Genomic DNA, 6,301 nt, shown 5'->3' on the forward strand with positions numbered 1-6,301 from the left:
TTCATCTAATTTTTATATTGTTTTACTTTTTAAGCTTATTGTGATTTTTTATATTACGCATGTATGTATTGTCAAGTATCTGAATAATTCCTTCAGATCAGTGTAAAGGATTTTCTCACACGTAACAGAAAATGGAAGACGTGCGTTTGTAGTTACCAAGAATACAATAAAGTAAAAAACTAAGTATATTATTCACAAATTATTTAAATAAACACATTACACGCACAATACAATTTACCCAAGTGTAATTATTAATTAGTAATAAATATTTTATTTATTAGGTTCTAATTACTAACGTGATTTTATCCTATTGATGGGAGATTCCCAGTGAAGTGAACAACTCACGCAGCTTCCATCAAAAAGGTCCAAGGTTCGAATCCTGCCCACTACAAACACAGAAAAATAATTCTTATCAACAGTCGAAACATGGGGTAAGAATTCATTAGTAATTAATTAATATCTACTTTGTGATTAATAATTTGACGTGAGCGATCGTATGCGATACTAACCATGACAACGATAAGTAGGCCTATGTCGTGTTTAAATACTTGTCTTTGACAACGGTAAAATTAAATTATTTCGCCCAGTTAGATAGATACTCGACGAGTGGTTAGGGTAGAGTCAATAATGCAAAATTAAGCATTTTAATATAACATTTTAAACGTGTATTACATCTTATTACTTAAGTGTTTCTTTCACTCATTAACAAAAAAAAAATGTAGAGGGCGGGCACGAAAATATATTTATTAAAGGGGGTGTGTGGATGTTGTACTCTGTGCCACACTTTATCCAGCTTACAAAAAATGAATAATTCATAGAATCAACTTTAGCTTTGTTTTGAAAGAAAACATTAGTTTTTTTTTTAATGTCTATTCAGCGTTAATCATCATATCCTGAGCTGGTCCCACGCTCACATACAAAGCGTCTAACGTCTTAATGTTAGTCATGTGTGTTATAAAATGGTGTTTTTCCATACGCTATTCACAGTATTGTATAATAATTGGAAGAAACGAACACTTTTTTTTTATGTCAAAGACCATTGAATTTTACAATACAACTTTATATAGTACAACATACATATCTTCTCTGCTATATGTTGGCCACAGTAAACATATGCTGCAGTGCTGCCACCTAGTGAATGTATTTTATGAGCTACATTAACGCATTTTGCTTCCCCTCTATACCCTCATTTGTTCTAAAAAGTACACCCCCCCTTTTTTTTTCTTTTCTGTGCGGTCACACTGTAAATTGTAATGTGGTTGATCGGATCACCAGGTCTTTGTGACGTTTTTAAACTGGATGAACAATAAGACTGGGATATGAACGCACAACAAGATTAGGTTTTTGCCTCAGCCATACGGTGTTAACCATGGCATAGTCTTCTTCTGTTCAAACACTTATGCTTTTATGGGGAGGTTTTGACGGCTTACTGTTAGGAACACGCGTGCATTACCTTGGTCGTCATGGCAATGTAGTCTTTATCGTTTGGGGGAAAAAAAAGCAAGAAACACTTCACCAGCCGTTTACAAACCCGTTCGTGAACTCGGAAAATTTTCCGTCAGCGCACGTGCAGCCACATCGTACAAATTGAGCGAGCTCCAGCCGAATGTGATAACTACGACTTGTATATATATACACGTTCATAGGTTTTCTTTAGATCGCTGGAAGTTTCTGTTAGTAAACGTTGATTGTTTCTTTCGTAAAAAAAAAAAATAATAAAAATTAAACAAGTTATTACGAACATCAATGAACGATCGATTAACTGTTAAGCCGAGTTCAGTAAGACTGAGAATGGTCTAGTTTCTGACTTTGAGAAATAGGCTTAACGTATTCTGGCTATTTTACAATATTTTAAACTGTAGTAAACTGATGGAAAAATGAAGAACAAAAACAAAACAAGAGGAAGTTACGAGATAATTCTCTATAAGGATTATGAAACTTTAAAATTATGAAATATTTGTAAAGAACAACACGATATATTAATACTACGGTGAACAGACTTTACTACAGATCTTTTTTTGGGACGCCGAAACGTCCCGATTTTCATTTTTTGTCATTAATCTCTAAGTCTTTTTAAACGCGTACTCAATGTTTTGAGCCTCTGAAAATCGCAAATAGTTTTATTTTTTAACGGGATAGAAAAAATTATCGCACAGCTCAGAATGACGTAATGTAGCCTATGCTACTTCCTCTGAGGTTGGCTGAAGTAGACATGATGCTACTTATATCCTTATTATTAACATTATGGCCCGGCATGGCCAGGTGGTTAGGGAGCTTGACTCGCAATCTGCGGGTCGCGGGTTCGAATCCCCGTCCCACCAAACATGCTCGCTCTTTCAGCCGTTGGGGTGTTATAATGTGACGATCGATCCCACTATTCGTTGGTAAAAGAGTAGCCCAAGAGTTGGCGGTGGGTGGTGATGACTAGCTGCCTTCCCTCTAGTCTTATACTGCTAAATTAGGGACGGCTAGCGCAAACAGCCCTCGTGTAGCTTTGCGCGAAATTCAAAAACAAACCAATTATCAACATTCCGATTTATTTTATTTTGCTTCTTCGGACTTTTGAGCAACAGCCATGGGTATAATGACTGATCACGTCTGTCTGTCTTCATTCATGCTCACAGTTGTGTGTAGGGACTTTCATCCAGTATTTTACAAGTTCGTTTACTCTTTTATCAAAATGTTCAGAAATTGCAGAAAAAACCTTTTCAAAAACTGGTGGAGTATTACTGGTGAATAGCTACAAAATGCGAAATCTACTTGTGGTAAAAATATTTGAGCGCCCGGTCAATCTAACGTTAACAAACATGTTTATTTCCTCCTTTAACATTTCTGCAAGCTTAAACATTGTGGTAATTTGTAAGCTTTCAAATAATGCTAACTGCACTACACTGACGTAAAAAATAAACTTACTTGTACTTAACAAACATGTTTATTTCCTCCTTTAACATTTCTCCAAGCGTAAACATTGTGGTAATTTGCAAGCTTTCAAACGATGCTAACTGCACTACACTGACGTAAAAAATAAACTTACTTGTACTTCACGACTGATCGATCACGCATCTCAATACGTGCGATAGCTAACACATATCCAAATATTTCACTGAAAACAAACTCTGGCTGAAACGAAAATATACTCCGATTCACTATACAGGCTTAGAAACAACTCTATTATCTCGAAACACCTCGCCGAACCTCGTATTTATAACCTATCCTCGAATATACTAGAAAACTTGACGTCAAATATTCAGAACTTTCTAGGTGTTCTAGGCCTATTTTATTAAACGTTACGATCCATAGTTCCCTATAGCGAACGAATTACAACATTAAAAATAGCTTACAATATTGTTTGCTATTAATTAGCTCATGATAATCCTTGTCACTTTTATAAGCTTGCCAAACTGGCTGTAATTATTCTAGCACTATGTTTGATGACTAAACTTACTGTCGTGTTCAGATGTATAAACCATGATTATCAGAATGGACAAGATGTGTAAAGAATCACAACCAGCATATACATTAATCAAGACGGAGATGCCCGAATAAAAAAAATAACAACCCGCATATTATCAGAATGGACACAACTGGACAAGATGTGTAAAGAATCACAACCAGCATATACATTAATCAAGACGAAGATGCCCGAATAAAAAAATAACAACCCGCATATATGTACATTAATCAAGACGAAGATGCCTGAACCAAAAAGTAACAACCCGCATATATGTACATTAATCAAGACGAAGATATCCGAATCAAAAAAATCACAACCAACATATATATTAATCACGACGAACATGCCCGAATCAAAGAATCACAACCAGCATATACATCAATCAAGACGAAGATGTCCGAATCAAATAATTACAACCAGCATATACATTAATCAAGACGAAGATGTCTGAATCAAAGAATCACAACCAGCATATATACATTAATCAAGACGAAGATGTCTGAATCAAAGAATCACAACCAGCATATACATTAATCAAGACGAAGATGTCTGAATCAAAGAATCACAACCAGCATATATACACTAATCAAGACGAAGATGCCTGAATCAAAGAATCACAACTATTAAACAATTACTGGAATTATAACCCACCGCAATGAACCATAACTGTCAGATGAACAAACCTGAACAGAAGTTTAGGAACAAAAATGTATCTTGAAGCGAGATTACATGGGCATTATAAATCAATCATTAAATACATACTCAAAGAATCAAGATAACTTTAAAATTAAAATCACTCACCAATGATACGCGTGAACAGAGTATCCTAACTATTAAAGACGCATTTGATAAACCAATAATACGTCAGAACCAGTATCTTAATCTTTAAAGTAAACCAATGTGGTGCCAGAACACATTGCATTATCATTATTATATTAATCATTAAGACATATTGTAAACCAATGAGGCACCGGAACACATTATACTAATCATTAATACATACAGTAAACCAATGAAACAACAGAACACAAATAATGGAAAGTTAAAACGCATAGTGGTACCGAATGAAAGCATTAAATATACGCAATAAGTAAAAAAAAATATTAAAACGAACATCACTTAACAATAAAACTCGTGTAAAAAAATAGAACAATGAGGGGGGGGGGGGTAACTACATATTAGAACAATCACATCAGAACCGTGAAAGATATTAATACCAAGCTGTAGATATCGAACAGCAGTTGGTATACATTACAATATTTTCTCCTTTTGTCTCCCTCTATACATTGTTTTCTATATCACTCCAAACAGTGGAATACTTCGTGTCAGTTGGGGTCGAGAGTATAGTAGTGATTTTTTTTTTTTTCTGTTCTCAACCTAACCGTGTGATACCGTTCGTAATCAGAGTAAATCTAATTCAGCACAACAAGCTTAACGAAACATCCGTCAGACACATCTGTGGGCATATCAGTTCGTGCTCTTGGGTGTGTTCGCCATCTCGGGGGATAATTCTGTAGAAACATTTTTTAGTTAATCTTTAAAACATACAATATTCTAGACTGGTACGAGTCGCGTGTAAGTATTGTATTATATGATGTAATGTATATCACGTTATAGGTCAGCCAATTATACATTAGTTGTTGTTGTTTTTTTTAAATCCTCTTTCCTTCTCGTTATCCAATAGGAAAGAAAAGCATCAAAGATGGCTTTTAATTATTTTTTCTCGCAATTACGACTTGCAACCATTTTTTAAAAACTTAAAAACCCGATCAAAGGTTAATATTTAATGAAATATTCTGTCAATACATATGAAGTGTTCCCTCTAAATTGCGCGGCCGCACAATAACCAATGAAGAGTGCCGCGCACTTCATTATTCCAGCCGCGCATGAAAACTATTCATTCCACACGTGGATTGAAAAAAAAAATGAGAGGAACATTGCTCTGAGCTACAGCTCAAGTTCGCCTTAGCCTGATATAAGTTCGCTTTAGCATGATATATCTGCTTCATCCACGTTTATATGATATTCTCAAAGGTGAAAACACTGTTTTTTCTACCGATTTTCTATTATATTGTGTGTGTGTGTGTGTGTGTGTCTGTTTGGATTTGTAAAAGCTATCAACGCTACCTACCGGCGTCCCTAGATTTTAATTTCTGTCCAGAGGGAGTACAGTTATCCAGCAGCACGCTTAGGGATTGACTGCCACTCTCATAACGCATCTATAGCGTTTAAAGTGCGAGGAATATTTTGTGGTATTACCCGGAGTCGAACATGGCTCACCAACTCCAAAATTCTGAGCTCTACCACAGGATCAACCCGTGCGGTGTAATTTATCAAAGCAATAGTTTCTCGCTGGACTGTAATACGGTACCGTGCAAATGAATACACGACATTACCATTATTTTAATTAAATTGTACCACGACAATTACATTGCATTAATTAACTTGTACCACGACATTTAGATTACTTTAATTAACTTGTACCACAACATTTACATTGCTTTAATTAACTTGTACCACGACATTTACATTACTTTAATTAACTTGTACCACGACATTTACGTTGCTTTAATTAACTTGTACCACAACATTTACGTTGCTTTAATTAACTTGTACCACGACATTTACTTTACATTAATTAACTTGTACCACAACATTTACGTTGCTTTAATTAACTTGTACCACGACATTTACATTACTTTAATTAACTTGTTCCACAACATTTACGTTGCTTTAATTAACTTGTACCACGACATTTACATTACTTTAATTAACTTGTTCCACAACATTTACGTTGCTTTAATTAACTTGTACCACGACATTTACATTACTTTAATTAACTTGTTC

General features: G+C 35.0%; 1 long non-coding RNA gene across 1 annotated transcript in view; it reads right to left on the minus strand.

Moving 5' to 3' along the window:
* Window positions 1-295: 295 nt before the first annotated feature.
* LOC111086923 overlaps window positions 296-6,301 on the minus strand; it is a 61,625-nt gene continuing 55,619 nt past the window's right edge. The window contains exon 2 of the long non-coding RNA XR_002611637.1: window positions 296-386. This is a non-coding gene — a long non-coding RNA (uncharacterized LOC111086923). The remainder of the gene's footprint in view (window positions 387-6,301) is intronic.

This window comes from Limulus polyphemus, unplaced genomic scaffold, assembly GCF_000517525.1.
Source record: "Limulus polyphemus unplaced genomic scaffold, Limulus_polyphemus-2.1.2 Scaffold1556, whole genome shotgun sequence".
In the NCBI taxonomy this organism is placed as follows: domain Eukaryota; kingdom Metazoa; phylum Arthropoda; class Merostomata; order Xiphosura; family Limulidae; genus Limulus; species Limulus polyphemus.